This window comes from Dendrobates tinctorius, unplaced genomic scaffold (genome assembly GCF_039654945.1).
Source record: "Dendrobates tinctorius isolate UK_male_01 unplaced genomic scaffold, ASM3965494v1 ptg000019l, whole genome shotgun sequence".
NCBI lineage: Eukaryota > Metazoa > Chordata > Amphibia > Anura > Dendrobatidae > Dendrobates > Dendrobates tinctorius.
Genome location: NW_027361687.1, coordinates 44,537,736 through 44,561,724, shown reverse-complemented (window position 1 = coordinate 44,561,724; position 23,989 = coordinate 44,537,736).

The window sequence follows — 23,989 nt, the reverse complement described above, 5'->3', positions numbered from 1 at the left end:
TGACATCATCAAATGATTATGACATCAACAAAATGATTATGACATCATCTAATGATTATGACATCATCAAATGATTATGACATCAACAAAATGATTATGACATCATCTAATGATTATTACATCAAATGATTATGACATCATCAAATGATTATGACATCAACAAAATGATTATGACATCATCTAATGATTATGACATCAAATGATTATGACATCATCAAATCAATATGACATCAACAAAATGATTATGACATCAACAAAATGATTATGACATCATCAAATGATTATGACTTCAACAAAATGATTATGACATCATCTAATGATTATGACATCATCAAATGATTATGACATCAACAAAATGATTATGACATCATCCAATGATTATGACATCAAATGATTATGACATAAACAAAATGATTATGTCATCATCCAATGATTATGACATCATCTAATGATTATGACATCATCAAATGATTATGACATCAACAAAATGATTATGACATCATCCAATGATTATGACATCAAATGATTATGATATCATCAAATCATTATGACATCAACGAAATGATTATGACATCAACAAAATGATTATGACATCATCAAATGATTATGACATCAACAAAATGATTATGACATCATCTAATGATTATGACATCATCAAATGATTATGACATCAACAAAAGGATTATGACATCATCCAATGATTATGACATCAACAAAATGATTATGACATCATAAAATGATTATGACATCAACAAAATGATTATGACATCATCCAATGATTATGACATCAAATGATTATGACATCATCAAATGATTATGACATCAACAAAATGATTATGACATCAACAAAATGATTATGACATCATCCAATGATTATGATATCATCAAATCATTATGACATCAACGAAATGATTATGACAACAACAAAATGATTATGACATCATCAAATGATTATGACATCAACCATATGATTATGACATCATCTAATGATTATGACATCATCAAATGATTATGACATCAACAAAAGGATTATGACATCATCCAATGATTATGACATCAACAAAATGATTATGACATCATAAAATGATTATGACATCAACAAAATGATTATAACATTATCCAATGATTATGACATCAAATGATTATGACATCAACAAAATGATTATGACATCATCTAATGATTATGACATCATCAAATGATTATGACATCAACAAAATGATTATGACATCATCCAATGATTATGACATCAAATGATTATGACATCATCAAATGATTATGACATCAACAAAATGATTATGACATCATCCAATGATTATGACATCAAATGATTATGACATCATCAAATCATTATGACATCAACAAAATGATTATGACATAATCAAATGATTATGACTTCAACAAAATGATTATGACATTATCTAATGATTATGACATCATCAAATGATTATGACATCAACAAAATGATTATGACATCATCCAATGATTATGACATCAAATGATTATGACATCATGAAATGATTATGACATCAACAAAATGATTATGACATCATCTAATGATTATGATATCATCAAATGATTATGACATCAACAAAATGATTATGACATCAACAAAATGATTATGGCATCATCAAATGATTATGACATCAACAAAATCATTATGACATCATCAAATGATTATGACATCATCCAATGATTATGACATCAAATGATTATGACAGCATCAAATGATTATGACATCAGCAAAATGATTATGACATCATCCAATGATTATGACATCAAATGATTATGATATCATCAAATCATTATGACATCAACGAAATGATTATGACATCAACAAAATGATTATGACATCATCAAATGATTATGACATCAACAAAATGATTATGACATCATCTAATGATTATGACATCATCAAATGATTATGACATCAACAAAAGGATTATGACATCATCCAATGATTATGACATCAACAAAATGATTATGACATCATAAAATGATCATGACATCAACAAAATCATTATGACATCATCCAATGATTATGACATCAAATGATTATGACATCATCAAATGATTATGACATCAACAAAATGATTATGACATCATCAAATGATTATGACATCATCAAATGATTATGACATCAACAAAATGATTATGACATCATCCAATGATTATGACATCAAATGATTATGACATCATCAAATGATTATAACATCAACAAAAGGATTATGACATCATCTAATGATTATGACATCATCAAATGATTATGACATCAACAAAATGATTATGACATCATCTAATCATTATGACATCATCAAATGATTATGACATCAACAAAATGATTATGACATCATCCAATGACTATTACATCAAATGATTATGACATCAACAAAATGATTATGTTATCATCCAATGATTATGACATCATCTAATGATTATGACATCATCAAATGATTATGACATCAACAAAATGATTATGACATCATCCAATGATTATGACATCAAATGATTATGATATCATCAAATCATTATGACATCAACAAAATGATTATGACATCAACAAAATGATTATGACATCATCAAATGATTATGACATCAACAAAATGATTATGACATCATCTAATAATTATGACATCATCCAATGATTATGACATCAACAAAAGGATTATGACATCATCCAATGATTATGACATCAACAAAATGATTATGACATCATAAAATGATTATGACATCAACAAAATGATTATGACATCATCCAATGATTATGACATCAAATGATTATGACATCATCAAATGATTATGACATCAACAAAATGATTATGACATCATCCAGTGATTATGACATCAAATGATTATGATATCATCAAATCATTATGACATCAACGAAATGATTATGACATCAACAAAATGATTATGACATCATCAAATGATTATGACATCAACAAAATGATTATGACATCATCAAATGATTATGACATCAACAAAAGGATTATGACATCATCCAATGATTATGACATCAACAAAATAATTATGACATCATAAAATGATTATGACATCATCCAATTATTATGACATCAAATGATTATGACATCATCAAATGATTATGACATCAACAAAATGATTATGACATCATCAAATGATTATGACATCATCAAATGATTATGACATCAATAAAATGATTATGACATCATCCAATGATTATGACATCAAATGATTATGACATCATCAAATGATTATGACATCAACAAAATGATTATGACATCATCTAATGATTATGACATCATCAAATGATTATGACATCAACAAAATGATTATGACATCATCTAATGATTATGACATCATCAAATGATTATGACATCAACAAAATGATTATGACATCATCCAATGATTATTACATCATATGATTATGACACCATCAAATGATTATGACATCAACAAAATTATTATGACATCATCTAATGATTATGACATCATCAAATGATTATGACATCAACAAAATGATTATGACATCAAATGATTATGACATCATCAAATGATTATGACATCAACAAAATGATTATGACATCATCCAATGATTATGACATCAAATGATTATGACATCATCAAATCATTATGACATCAACAAAATGATTATGACATCATCAAATGATTATGACTTCAACAAAATGATTATGACATTATCTAATGATTATGACATCATCAAATGATTATGACATCAAAAAAATGATTATGACATCATCCAATGATTATGACATCAAGTGATTATGACATCATGAAATGATTATGACATCAACAAAATGATTATGACATCATCTAATGATTATGACATCATCAAATGATTATGACATCAACAAAATGATTATGACATCAACAAAATGATTATGACATCATAAAATGATTATGACATCAACAAAATGATTATGACATCATCAAATGATTATGACATCATCCAATGATTATGACATCAAATGATTATGACATCACCAAATGATTATGACATCAACAAAATGATTATGACATCATCCAATGATTATGACATCAAATGATTATGATATCATCAAATCATTATGACATCAACGAAATGATTATGACATCTACAAAATGATTATGACATCATCAAATGATTATGACATCAACAAAATGATTATGACATCATCTAATGATTATGACATCATCAAATGATTATGACATCAACAAAATGATTATGACATCATCTAATGATTATGACATCATCAAATGATTATGACATCAACAAAAGGATTATGACATCATCCAATGATTATGACATCAACAAAATGATTATGACATCATAAAATGATTATGACATCAACAAAATGATTATGACATCATCCAATGATTATGACATCAAATGATTATGACATCATCAAATGATTATGACATCAACAAAATAATTATGACATCATCAAATGATTATGACATCATCAAATGATTATGACATCAACAAAATGATTATGACATCATCCAATGATTATGACATCAAATGATTATGACATCATCAAATGATTATGACATCAACAAAATGATTATGACATCATCTAATGATTATGACATCATCAAATGATTATGACATCAACAAAATGATTATGACATCATCTAATGATTATTACATCAAATGATTATGACATCATCAAATGATTATGACATCAACAAAATGATTATGACATCATCTAATGATTATGACATCATCAAATGATTATGACATCAACAAAATGATTATGACATCATCCAATGATTATGACATCAAATGATTATGACATCATCAAATGATTATGACATGAACAAAATGATTATGACATCATCCAATGATTATGACATCAAATGATTATGACATCATCAAATCAATATGACATCAACAAAATGATTATGACATCAACAAAATGATTATGAAATCATCCAATGATTATGACTTCAACAAAATGATTATGACATTATCTAATGATTATGACATCATCAAATGATTATGACATCAACAAAATGATTATGACATCATCCAATGATTATGACATCAAATGATTATGACATAAACATAATGATTATGTCATCATCCAATGATTATGACATCATCTAATGATTATGACATCATCAAATGATTATGACATCAACAAAATGATTATGACATCATCCAATGATTATGACATCAAATGATTATGATATCATCAAATCATTATGACATCAACGAAATGATTATGACATCAACAAAATGATTATGACATCATCAAATGGTTATGACATCAACAATATGATTATGACATCATCTAATGATTATGACATCATCAAATGATTATGACATCAACAAAAGGATTATTACATCATCCAATGATTATGACATCAACAAAATGATTATGACATCATAAAATGATTATGACATCAACAAAATGATTATGACATCAAATGATTATGACATCATCAAATGATTATGACATCAACAAAATGATTATGACATCATCAAATGATTATGACATCATCAAATGATTATGACATCAATAAAATGATTATGACATCATCCAATGATTATGACATCAAATGATTATGACATCATCAAATGATTATGACATCAACAAAACTATTATGACATCATCTAATGATTATGACATCATCAATTGATTATGACATCAACAAAATGTTTATGACATCATCTAATGATTATGACATCATCAAATGATTATGACATCAACAAAATGATTATGACATCATCCAATGATTATTACATCATATGATTATGACATCATCAAATGATTATGACATCAACAAAATTATTATGACATCATCTAATGATTATGACATCATCAAATGATTATGACATCAACAAAATGATTATGACATCATCCAATGATTATGACATCAAATGGTTATGACATCATCAAATGATTATGACATCAACAAAATGATTATGACATCATCCAATGATTATGACATCAAATGATTATGACATCATCAAATCATTATGACATCAACAAAATGATTATGACATCATCAAATGATTATGACTTCAACAAAATGATTATGACATTATCTAATGATTATGACATCATCAAATGATTATGACATCAACAAAATGATTATGACATCATACAATGATTATGACATCAAATGATTATGACATCATGAAATGATTATGACATCAACAAAATGATTATGACATCATCTAATGACTATGACATCATCAAATGATTATGACATCAACAAAATGATTATGACATCATAAAATGATTATGACATCAACAAAATGATTATGGCATCATCAAATGATTATGACATCATCCAATGATTATGACATCAAATGATTATGACATCACCAAATGATTATGACATCAACAAAATGATTATGACATCATCCAATGATTATGACATCAAATGATTATGATATCATCAAATCATTATGACATCAACGAAATGATTATGACATCTACAAAATGATTATGACATCATCAAATGATTATGACATCAACAAAATGATTATGACATCATCTAATGATTATGACATCATCAAATGATTATGACATCAACAAAATGATTATGACATCATCTAATGATTATGACATCATCAAATGATTATGACATCAACAAAAGGATTATGACATCATCCAATGATTATGACATCAACAAAATGATTATGACATCATAAAATGATTATGACATCAACAAAATGATTATGACATCATCCAATGATTATGACATCAAATGATTATGACATCATCAAATGATTATGACATCAACAAAATAATTATGACATCATCAAATGATTATGACATCATCAAATGATTATGACATCAACAAAATGATTATGACATCATCCAATGATTATGACATCAAATGATTATGACATCATCAAATGATTATGACATCAACAAAATGATTATGACATCATCTAATGATTATGACATCATCAAATGATTATGACATCAACAAAATGATTATGACATCATCTAATGATTATTACATCAAATGATTATGACATCATCAAATGATTATGACATCAACAAAATGATTATGACATCATCTAATGATTATGACATCATCAAATGATTATGACATCAACAAAATGATTATGACATCATCCAATGATTATGACATCAAATGATTATGACATCATCAAATGATTATGACATGAACAAAATGATTATGACATCATCCAATGATTATGACATCAAATGATTATGACATCATCAAATCAATATGACATCAACAAAATGATTATGACATCAACAAAATGATTATGACATCATCAAATGATTATGACTTCAACAAAATGATTATGACATTATCTAATGATTATGACATCATCAAATGATTATGACATCAACAAAATGATTATGACATCATCCAATGATTATGACATCAAATGATTATGACATAAACATAATGATTATGTCATCATCCAATGATTATGACATCATCTAATGATTATGACATCATCAAATGATTATGACATCAACAAAATGATTATGACATCATCCAATGATTATGACATCAAATGATTATGATATCATCAAATCATTATGACATCAACGAAATGATTATGACATCAACAAAATGATTATGACATCATCAAATGATTATGACATCAACAAAATGATTATGACATCATCTAATGATTATGACATCATCAAATTATTATGACATCAACAAAAGGATTATGACATCATCCAATGATTATGACATCAACAAAATGATTATGACATCATAAAATGATTATGACATCAACAAAATGATTATGACATCATCCAATGATTATGACATCAAATGATTATGATATCATCAAATCATTATGACATCAACGAAATGATTATGACATCAACAAAATGATTATGACATCATCAAATGGTTATGACATCAACAATATGATTATGACATCATCTAATGATTATGACATCATCAAATGATTATGACATCAACAAAAGGATTATGACATCATCCAATGATTATGACATCAACAAAATGATTATGACATCATAAAATGATTATGACATCAACAAAATGATTATGACATTATCCAATGATTATGACATCAAATGATTATGACATCATCAAATGATTATGACATCATCAAAATGATTATGACATCATCAAATGATTATGACATCATCAAATGATTATGACATCAACAAAATGATTACGACATCATCCAATGATTATGACATCAAATGATTATGACATCATCAAATGATTATGACATCAGCAAAATGATTATGACATCATCAAATGATTATGACATCATCAAATGATTATGACATCAACAAAATGATTATGACATCATCTAATGATTATGACATCATCAAATGATTATGACATCAACAAAATGATTATGACATCAACAAAATGATTATGACATCAACGAAATGATTATGACATCAACAAAATGATTATGACATCATCAAATGATTATGACATCAACAAAATGATTATGACATCATCTAATGATTATGACATCATCAAATGATTATGACATCAACAAAAGGATTATGACATCATCCAATGATTATGACATCAACAAAATGATTATGACATCATAAAATGATTATGACATCAACAAAATGATTATGACATCATCCAATGATTATGACATCAAATGATTATGACATCATCAAATGATTATGACATCAACAAAATGATTATGACATCATCAAATGATTATGACATCATCAAATGATTATGACATCAATAAAATGATTATGACATCATCCAATGATTATGACATCAAATGATTATGACATCATCAAATGATTATGACATCAACGAAATGATTATGACATCATCTAATGATTATGACATCATCAAATGATTATGACATCAACAAAATGATTATGACATCATCTAATGATTATGACATCATCAAATGATTATGACATCAACAAAATGATTATGACATCATCCAATGATTATTACATCATATGATTTTGACATCATCAAATGATTATGACATCAACAAAATTATTATGACATCATCTAATGATTATGACATCATCAAATGATTATGACATCAACAAAATGATTATGACATCATCCAATGATTATGACATCAAATGATTATGACATCATCAAATGATTATGACATCAACAAAATAATTATGACATCATCCAATGATTATGACATCAAATGATTATGACATCATCAAATCATTATGACATCAACAAAATGATTATGACATCATCAAATGATTATGACTTCAACAAAATGATTATGACATTATCTAATGATTATGACATCATCAAATGATTATGACATCAACAAAATGATTATGACATCATACAATGATTATGACATCAAATGATTATGACATCAACGAAATGATTATGACATCAACAAAATGATTATGACATCATCAAATGACTATGACATCATCAAATGATTATGACATCAACAAAATGATTATGACATCAACAAAATGATTATGACATCATAAAATGATTATGACATCAACAAAATGATTATGGCATCATCAAATGATTATGACATCATCCAATGATTATGACATCAAATGATTATGACATCACCAAATGATTATGACATCAACAAAATGATTATGACATCATCCAATGATTATGACATCAAATGATTATGATATCATCAAATCATTATGACATCAACGAAATGATTATGACATCTACAAAATGATTATGACATCATCAAATGATTATGACATCAACAAAATGATTATGACATCATCTAATGATTATGACATCATCAAATGATTATGACATCAACAAAAGGATTATGACATCATCCAATGATTATGACATCAACAAAATGATTATAACATCATAAAATGATTATGACATCAACAAAATAATTATGACATCATCCAATGATTATGACATCAAATGATTATGACATCATCAAATGATTATGACATCAACAAAATGATTATGACATCATCAAATGATTATGGCATCATCAAATGATTATGACATCAACAAAATGATTATGACATCATCCAATGATTATGACATCAAATGATTATGACATCATCAAATGATTATGACATCAACAAAATGATTATGACATCATCTAATGATTATGACATCATCAAATGATTATGACATCAACAAAATGATTATGACATCATCTAATGATTATTACATCAAATGATTATGACATCATCAAATGATTATGACATCAACAAAATGATTATTACATCAAATGATTATGACATCATCAAATGATTATGACATCAACAAAATGATTATGACATCATCTAATGATTATGACATCAAATGATTATGACATCATCAAATCAATATGACATCAACAAAATGATTATGACATCAACAAAATGATTATGACATCATCAAATGATTATGACTTCAACAAAATGATTATGACATCATCTAATGATTATGACATCATCAAATGATTATGACATCAACAAAATGATTATGACATCATCCAATGATTATGACATCAAATGATTATGACATAAACAAAATGATTATGTCATCATCCAATGATTATGACATCATCTAATGATTATGACATCATCAAATGATTATGACATCAACGAAATGATTATGACATCATCCAATGATTATGACATCAAATGATTATGATATCATCAAATCATTATGACATCAACGAAATGATTATGACATCAACAAAATGATTATGACATCATCAAATGATTATGACATCAACAAAATGATTATGACATCATCTAATGATTATGACATCATCAAATGATTATGACATCAACAAAAGGATTATGACATCATCCAATGATTATGACATCAACAAAATGATTATGACATCATAAAATGATTATGACATCAACAAAATGATTATGACATCATCCAATGATTATGACATCAAATGATTATGACATCATCAAATGATTATGACATCAACAAAATGATTATGACATCATCCAATGATTATGACATCAAATGATTATGATATCATCAAATCATTATGACATCAACGAAATGATTATGACAACAACAAAATGATTATGACATCATCAAATGATTATGACATCAACCATATGATTATGACATCATCTAATGATTATGACATCATCAAATGATTATGACATCAACAAAAGGATTATGACATCATCCAATGATTATGACATCAACAAAATGATTATGACATCATAAAATGATTATGACATCAACAAAATGATTATAACATTATCCAATGATTATGACATCAAATGATTATGACATCAACAAAATGATTATGACATCATCTAATGATTATGACATCATCAAATGATTATGACATCAACAAAATGATTATGACATCATCCAATGATTATGACATCAAATGATTATGACATCATCAAATGATTATGACATCAACAAAATGATTATGACATCATCCAATGATTATGACATCAAATGATTATGACATCATCAAATCATTATGACATCAACAAAATGATTATGACATAATCAAATGATTATGACTTCAACAAAATGATTATGACATTATCTAATGATTATGACATCATCAAATGATTATGACATCAACAAAATGATTATGACATCATCCAATGATTATGACATCAAATGATTATGACATCATGAAATGATTATGACATCAACAAAATGATTATGACATCATCTAATGATTATGATATCATCAAATGATTATGACATCAACAAAATGATTATGACATCAACAAAATGATTATGGCATCATCAAATGATTATGACATCAACAAAATCATTATGACATCATCAAATGATTATGACATCATCCAATGATTATGACATCAAATGATTATGACAGCATCAAATGATTATGACATCAGCAAAATGATTATGACATCATCCAATGATTATGACATCAAATGATTATGATATCATCAAATCATTATGACATCAACGAAATGATTATGACATCAACAAAATGATTATGACATCATCAAATGATTATGACATCAACAAAATGATTATGACATCATCTAATGATTATGACATCATCAAATGATTATGACATCAACAAAAGGATTATGACATCATCCAATGATTATGACATCAACAAAATGATTATGACATCATAAAATGATCATGACATCAACAAAATCATTATGACATCATCCAATGATTATGACATCAAATGATTATGACATCATCAAATGATTATGACATCAACAAAATGATTATGACATCATCAAATGATTATGACATCATCAAATGATTATGACATCAACAAAATGATTATGACATCATCCAATGATTATGACATCAAATGATTATGACATCATCAAATGATTATAACATCAACAAAAGGATTATGACATCATCTAATGATTATGACATCATCAAATGATTATGACATCAACAAAATGATTATGACATCATCTAATCATTATGACATCATCAAATGATTATGACATCAACAAAATGATTATGACATCATCCAATGATTATTACATCAAATGATTATGACATCAACAAAATGATTATGTTATCATCCAATGATTATGACATCATCTAATGATTATGACATCATCAAATGATTATGACATCAACAAAATGATTATGACATCATCCAATGATTATGACATCAAATGATTATGATATCATCAAATCATTATGACATCAACAAAATGATTATGACATCAACAAAATGATTATGACATCATCAAATGATTATGACATCAACAAAATGATTATGACATCATCTAATAATTATGACATCATCCAATGATTATGACATCAACAAAAGGATTATGACATCATCCAATGATTATGACATCAACAAAATGATTATGACATCATAAAATGATTATGACATCAACAAAATGATTATGACATCATCCAATGATTATGACATCAAATGATTATGACATCATCAAATGATTATGACATCAACAAAATGATTATGACATCATCCAGTGATTATGACATCAAATGATTATGATATCATCAAATCATTATGACATCAACGAAATGATTATGACATCAACAAAATGATTATGACATCATCAAATGATTATGACATCAACAAAATGATTATGACATCATCTAATGATTATGACATCATCAAATGATTATGACATCAACAAAAGGATTATGACATCATCCAATGATTATGACATCAACAAAATAATTATGACATCATAAAATGATTATGACATCATCCAATTATTATGACATCAAATGATTATGACATCATCAAATGATTATGACATCAACAAAATGATTATGACATCATCAAATGATTATGACATCATCAAATGATTATGACATCAATAAAATGATTATGACATCATCCAATGATTATGACATCAAATGATTATGACATCATCAAATGATTATGACATCAACAAAATGATTATGACATCATCTAATGATTATGACATCATCAAATGATTATGACATCAACAAAATGATTATGACATCATCTAATGATTATGACATCATCAAATGATTATGACATCAACAAAATGATTATGACATCATCCAATGATTATTACATCATATGATTATGACACCATCAAATGATTATGACATCAACAAAATTATTATGACATCATCTAATGATTATGACATCATCAAATGATTATGACATCAACAAAATGATTATGACATCATCCAATGATTATGACATCAAATGATTATGACATCATCAAATGATTATGACATCAACAAAATGATTATGACATCATCCAATGATTATGACATCAAATGATTATGACATCATCAAATCATTATGACATCAACAAAATGATTATGACATCATCAAATGATTATGACTTCAACAAAATGATTATGACATTATCTAATGATTATGACATCATCAAATGATTATGACATCAAAAAAATGATTATGACATCATCCAATGATTATGACATCAAGTGATTATGACATCATGAAATGATTATGACATCAACAAAATGATTATGACATCATCTAATGATTATGACATCATCAAATGATTATGACATCAACAAAATAATTATGACATCAACAAAATGATTATGACATCATAAAATGATTATGACATCAACAAAATGATTATGGCATCATCAAATGATTATGACATCATCCAATGATTATGACATCAAATGATTATGACATCACCAAATGATTATGACATCAACAAAATGATTATGACATCATCCAATGATTATGACATCAAATGATTATGATATCATCAAATCATTATGACATCAACGAAATGATTATGACATCAACAAAATGATTATGACATCATCAAATGATTATGACATCAACAAAATGATTATGACATCATCTAATGATTATGACATCATCAAATGATTATGACATCAACAAAAGGATTATGACATCATCCAATGATTATGACATCAACAAAATGATTATGACATCATAAAATGATTATGACATCAACAAAATGATTATGACATCATCCAAGGATTATGACATCAAATGATTATGACATCATCAAATGATTATGACATCAACAAAATGATTATGACATAATCAAATGATTATGACATCATCAAATGATTATGACATCAACAAAATGATTATGACATCATCCAATGATTATGACATCAAATGATTATGACATCATCAAATGATTATGACATCAACAAAATGATTATGACATCATCAAATGATTATGACATCATCAAATGATTATGACATCAACAAAATGATTATGACATCATCCAATGATTATGACATCAAATGATTATGACATCATCAAATGATTATGACATCAACAAAATGATTATGACATCATCTAATGATTATGACATCATCAAATGATTATGACATCAACAAAATGATTATGACATCATCTAATGATTATTACATCAAATGATTATGACATCATCAAATGATTATGACATCAACAAAATGAATTTGACATCATCTAATGATTATGACATCATCAAATGATTATGACATCAACAAAATGATTATGACATCATCCAATGATTATGACATCAAATGATTATGACATCATCAAATGATTATGACATGAACAAAATGATTATGACATCATCCAATGATTATGACATCAAATGAATATGACATCATCACATCAATATGACATCAACAAAATGATTATGACATCAACAAAATGATTATGACATCATCAAATGATTATAACTTCAACAAAATGATTATGACATTATCTAATGATTATGACATCATCAAATGATTATGACATCAACAAAATGATTTTGACATCATCCAATGATTATGACACCAAATGATTATGACATCAACAAAATGATTATATCATCATCCAATGATTATGACATCATCTAATGATTATGACATCATCAAATGATTATGACATCAACAAAATGATTATGACATCATGCAATGATTATGACATCAAATGATTATGACATCATCAAATGATTATGACATCAACAAAATGATTATGACATCATCAAATGATTATGGCATCATCAAATGATTATGACATCAACAAAATGATTATGACATCATCCAATGATTATGACATCAAATGATTATGACATCATCAAATGATTATGACATCAACAAAATGATTATGACATCATCTAATGATTATGACATCATCAAATGATTATGACATCAACAAAATGATTATGACATCATCTAATGATTATTACATCAAATGATTATGACATCATCAAATGATTATGACATCAACAAAATGATTATTACATCAAATGATTATGACATCATCAAATGATTATGACATCAACAAAATGATTATGACATCATCTAATGATTATGACATCAAATGATTATGACATCATCAAATCAATATGACATCAACAAAATGATTATGACATCAACAAAATGATTATGACATCATCAAATGATTATGACTTCAACAAAATGATTATGACATCATCTAATGATTATGACATCATCAAATGATTATGACATCAACAAAATGATTATGACATCATCCAATGATTATGACATCAAATGATTATGACATAAACAAAATGATTATGTCATCATCCAATGATTATGACATCATCTAATGATTATGACATCATCAAATGATTATGACATCAACGAAATGATTATGACATCATCCAATGATTATGACATCAAATGATTATGATATCATCAAATCATTATGACATCAACGAAATGATTATGACATCAACAAAATGATTATGACATCATCAAATGATTATGACATCAACAAAATGATTATGACATCATCTAATGATTATGACATCATCAAATGATTATGACATCAACAAAAGGATTATGACATCATCCAATGATTATGACATCAACAAAATGATTATGACATCATAAAATGATTATGACATCAACAAAATGATTATGACATCATCCAATGATTATGACATCAAATGATTATGACATCATCAAATGATTATGACATCAACAAAATGATTATGACATCATCCAATGATTATGACATCAAATGATTATGATATCATCAAATCATTATGACATCAACGAAATGATTATGACAACAACAAAATGATTATGACATCATCAAATGATTATGACATCAACCATATGATTATGACATCATCTAATGATTATGACATCATCAAATGATTATGACATCAACAAAAGGATTATGACATCATCCAATGATTATGACATCAACAAAATGATTATGACATCATAAAATGATTATGACATCAACAAAATGATTATAACATTATCCAATGATTATGACATCAAATGATTATGACATCAACAAAATGATTATGACATCATCTAATGATTATGACATCATCAAATGATTATGACATCAACAAAATGATTATGACATCATCCAATGATTATGACATCAAATGATTATGACATCATCAAATGATTATGACATCAACAAAATGATTATGACATCATCCAATGATTATGACATCAAATGATTATGACATCATCAAATCATTATGACATCAACAAAATGATTATGACATAATCAAATGATTATGACTTCAACAAAATGATTATGACATTATCTAATGATTATGACATCATCAAATGATTATGACATCAACAAAATGATTATGACATCATCCAATGATTATGACATCAAATGATTATGACATCATGAAATGATTATGACATCAACAAAATGATTATGACATCATCTAATGATTATGATATCATCAAATGATTATGACATCAACAAAATGATTATGACATCAACAAAATGATTATGGCATCATCAAATGATTATGACATCAACAAAATCATTATGACATCATCAAATGATTATGACATCATCCAATGATTATGACATCAAATGATTATGACAGCATCAAATGATTATGACATCAGCAAAATGATTATGACATCATCCAATGATTATGACATCAAATGATTATGATATCATCAAATCATTATGACATCAACGAAATGATTATGACATCAACAAAATGATTATGACATCATCAAATGATTATGACATCAACAAAATGATTATGACATCATCTAATGATTATGACATCATCAAATGATTATGACATCAACAAAAGGATTATGACATCATCCAATGATTATGACATCAACAAAATGATTATGACATCATAAAATGATCATGACATCAACAAAATCATTATGACATCATCCAATGATTATGACATCAAATGATTATGACATCATCAAATGATTATGACATCAACAAAATGATTATGACATCATCAAATGATTATGACATCATCAAATGATTATGACATCAACAAAATGATTATGACATCATCCAATGATTATGACATCAAATGATTATGACATCATCAAATGATTATAACATCAACAAAAGGATTATGACATCATCTAATGATTATGACATCATCAAATGATTATGACATCAACAAAATGATTATGACATCATCTAATCATTATGACATCATCAAATGATTATGACATCAACAAAATGATTATGACATCATCCAATGATTATTACATCAAATGATTATGACATCAACAAAATGATTATGTTATCATCCAATGATTATGACATCATCTAATGATTATGACATCATCAAATGATTATGACATCAACAAAATGATTATGACATCATCCAATGATTATGACATCAAATGATTATGATATCATCAAATCATTATGACATCAACAAAATGATTATGACATCAACAAAATGATTATGACATCATCAAATGATTATGACATCAACAAAATGATTATGACATCATCTAATAATTATGACATCATCCAATGATTATGACATCAACAAAAGGATTATGACATCATCCAATGATTATGACATCAACAAAATGATTATGACATCATAAAATGATTATGACATCAACAAAATGATTATGACATCATCCAATGATTATGACATCAAATGATTATGACATCATCAAATGATTATGACATCAACAAAATGATTATGACATCATCCAGTGATTATGACATCAAATGATTATGATATCATCAAATCATTATGACATCAACGAAATGATTATGACATCAACAAAATGATTATGACATCATCAAATGATTATGACATCAACAAAATGATTATGACATCATCTAATGATTATGACATCATCAAATGATTATGACATCAACAAAAGGATTATGACATCATCCAATGATTATGACATCAACAAAATAATTATGACATCATAAAATGATTATGACATCATCCAATTATTATGACATCAAATGATTATGACATCATCAAATGATTATGACATCAACAAAATGATTATGACATCATCAAATGATTATGACATCATCAAATGATTATGACATCAATAAAATGATTATGACATCATCCAATGATTATGACATCAAATGATTATGACATCATCAAATGATTATGACATCAACAAAATGATTATGACATCATCTAATGATTATGACATCATCAAATGATTATGACATCAACAAAATGATTATGACATCATCTAATGATTATGACATCATCAAATGATTATGACATCAACAAAATGATTATGACATCATCCAATGATTATTACATCATATGATTATGACACCATCAAATGATTATGACATCAACAAAATTATTATGACATCATCTAATGATTATGACATCATCAAATGATTATGACATCAACAAAATGATTATGACATCATCCAATGATTATGACATCAAATGATTATGACATCATCAAATGATTATGACATCAACAAAATGATTATGACATCATCCAATGATTATGACATCAAATGATTATGACATCATCAAATCATTATGACATCAACAAAATGATTATGACATCATCAAATGATTATGACTTCAACAAAATGATTATGACATTATCTAATGATTATGACATCATCAAATGATTATGACATCAAAAAAATGATTATGACATCATCCAATGATTATGACATCAAGTGATTATGACATCATGAAATGATTATGACATCAACAAAATGATTATGACATCATCTAATGATTATGACATCATCAAATGATTATGACATCAACAAAATAATTATGACATCAACAAAATGATTATGACATCATAAAATGATTATGACATCAACAAAATGATTATGGCATCATCAAATGATTATGACATCATCCAATGATTATGACATCAAATGATTATGACATCACCAAATGATTATGACATCAACAAAATGATTATGACATCATCCAATGATTATGACATCAAATGATTATGATATCATCAAATCATTATGACATCAACGAAATGATTATGACATCAACAAAATGATTATGACATCATCAAATGATTATGACATCAACAAAATGATTATGACATCATCTAATGATTATGACATCATCAAATAATTATGACATCAACAAAAGGATTATGACATCATCCAATGATTATGACATCAACAAAATGATTATGACATCATAAAATGATTATGACATCAACAAAATGATTATGACATCATCCAAGGATTATGACATCAAATGATTATGACATCATCAAATGATTATGACATCAACAAAATGATTATGACATAATCAAATGATTATGACATCATCAAATGATTATGACATCAACAAAATGATTATGACATCATCCAATGATTATGACATCAAATGATTATGACATCATCAAATGATTATGACATCAACAAAATGATTATGACATCATCAAATGATTATGACATCATCAAATGATTATGACATCAACAAAATGATTATGACATCATCCAATGATTATGACATCAAATGATTATGACATCATCAAATGATTATGACATCAACAAAATGATTATGACATCATCTAATGATTATGACATCATCAAATGATTATGACATCAACAAAATGATTATGACATCATCTAATGATTATTACATCAAATGATTATGACATCATCAAATGATTATGACATCAACAAAATGAATTTGACATCATCTAATGATTATGACATCATCAAATGATTATGACATCAACAAAATGATTATGACATCATCCAATGATTATGACATCAAATGATTATGACATCATCAAATGATTATGACATGAACAAAATGATTATGACATCATCCAATGATTATGACATCAAATGAATATGACATCATCACATCAATATGACATCAACAAAATGATTATGACATCAACAAAATGATTATGACATCATCAAATGATTATAACTTCAACAAAATGATTATGACATTATCTAATGATTATGACATCATCAAATGATTATGACATCAACAAAATGATTTTGACATCATCCAATGATTATGACACCAAATGATTATGACATCAACAAAATGATTATATCATCATCCAATGATTATGACATCATCTAATGATTATGACATCATCAAATGATTATGACATCAACAAAATGATTATGACATCATGCAATGATTATGACATCAAATGATTATGATATCATCAAATCATTATGACATCAACGAAATGATTATGACATCAACAAAATGATTATGACATCATCAAATCATTATGACATCAACAAAATGATTATGACATCATCTAATGATTATGACATCATCAAATGATTATGACATCAACAAAAGGATTATGACATCATCCAATGATTATGACATCAACAAAATGATTATGACATCATAAAATGATTATGACATCAACAAAATGATTATGACATCATCCAATGATTATGACATCAAATGATTATGATATCATCAAATCATTATGACATCAACGAAATGATAATGACATCAACAAAATGATTATGACATCATCAAATGATTATGACATCAACAATATGATTATGACATCATCTAATGATTATGACATCATCAAATGATTATGACATCAACAAAAGGATTATGACATGATCCAATGATTATGACATCAACAAAATGATTATGACATCATAAAATGATTATGACATCAACAAAATGATTATGACATTATCCAATGATTATGACATCAAATGATTATGACATCATCAAATGATTATGACATCATCAAATGATTATGACTTCATCAAATGATTATGACATCAACAAAATGATTACGACATAATCTAATGATTATGACATCAAATGATTATGACATCATCAAATGATTATGACATCAACAAAATGATTATGACATCATCTAATGATTATGACATCATCAAATGATTATGACATCAACAAAATGATTATGACATCATCTAATGATTATGACATCATCAAATGATTATGACATCAACAAAATGATTATGACATCATCCAATGATTATTACATCATATGATTATGACATCAAATGATTATGATATCATCAAATCATTATGACATCAACGAAATGATTATGACATCAACAAAATGATTATGACATCATCAAATGATTATGACATCATCCAATGATTATGACATCAAATGATTATGACATCATCAAATGATTATGACATCAACAAAATGATTATGACATCATCCAATGATTATGACATCAAATGATTATGACATCATCAAATCATTATGACATCAACAAAATGATTATGACATCATCAAATGATTATGACAGCAACAAAATGATTATGACATTATCTAATGATAATGACAACATCAAATGATTATGACATCAACAAAATGATTATGACATCATCCAATGATTATGACATCAAATGATTATGACATCATCAAATCATTATGACATCAACGAAATGATTATGACATCAACAAAATGATTATGACATCATCAAATGATTATGACATCAACAAAATGATTATGACATCATCTAATGATTATGACATCATCAATGATTATGACATCAACAAAAGGATTATGACATCATCCAATGATTATGACATCAACAAAATGATTATGACATCATAAAATGATTATGACATCAACAAAATGATTATGACATCATCCAATGATTATGACATCAAATGATTATGACATCATCAAATGATTATGACATCAACAAAATGATTATGACATCATCCAATGATTATGACATCAAATGATTATGATATCATCAAATCATTATGACATCAACGAAATGATAATGACATCAACAAAATGATTATGACATCATCAAATGATTATGACATCAACAATATGATTATGACATCATCTAATGATTATGACATCATCAAATGATTATGACATCAACAAAAGGATTATGACATGATCCAATGATTATGACATCAACAAAATGATTATGACATCATAAAATGATTATGACATCAACAAAATGATTATGACATTATCCAATGATTATGACATCAAATGATTATGACATCATCAAATGATTATGACATCATCAAAATGATTATGACATCATCAAATGATTATGACATCATCAAATGATTATGACATCAACAAAATGATTACGACATAATCCAATGATTATGACATCAAATGATTATGACATCATCAAATGATTATGACATCAACAAAATGATTATGACATCATCTAATGATTATGACATCATCAAATGATTATGACATCAACAAAATGATTATGACATCATCTAATGATTATGACATCATCAAATGATTATGACATCAACAAAATGATTATGACATCATCCAATGATTATTACATCATATGATTATGACATCAAATGATTATGATATCATCAAATCATTATGACATCAACGAAATGATTATGACATCAACAAAATGATTATGACATCATCAAATGATTATGACATCATCCAATGATTATGACATCAAATGATTATGACATCATAAAATGATTATGACATCAACAAAATGATTATGACATCAAATGATTATGACATCATCAAATCATTATGACATCAACAAAATGATTATGACATCATCAAATGATTATGACATCAACAAAATGATTATGACATTATCTAATGATTATGACATCATCAAATGATTATGACATCAACAAAATGATTATGACATCATCCAATGATTATGACATCAAATGATTATGATATCATCAAATCATTATGACATCAACGAAATGATTATGACATCAACAAAATGATTATGACATCATCAAATGATTATGACATCAACAAAATGATTATGACATCATCTAATGATTATGACATCATCAATGATTATGACATCAACAAAAGGATTATGACATCATCCAATGATTATGACATCAACAAAATGATTATGACATCATAAAATGATTATGACATCAACAAAATGATTATGACATCATCCAATGATTATGACATCAAATGATTATGACATCATCAAATGATTATGACATCAACAAAATGATTATGACATCATCAAATGATTATGACATCATCAAATTATTATGACATCAATAAAATGATTATGACATCATCCAATGATTATGACATCAAATGATTATGACATCATCAAATGATTATGACATCAACAAAATGATTATGACATCATCTAATGATTATGACATCATCAAATGATTATGACATCATCAAATGATTATGACATCAACAAAATGATTATGACATCATCTAATGATTATGACATCATCAAATGATTATGACATCAACAAAATGATTATGACATCATCCAATGATTATTACATCATATGATTATGACACCATCAAATGATTATGACATCAACAAAATTATTATGACATCATCTAATGATTATGACATCATCAAATGATTATGACATCAACAAAATGATTATGACATCAT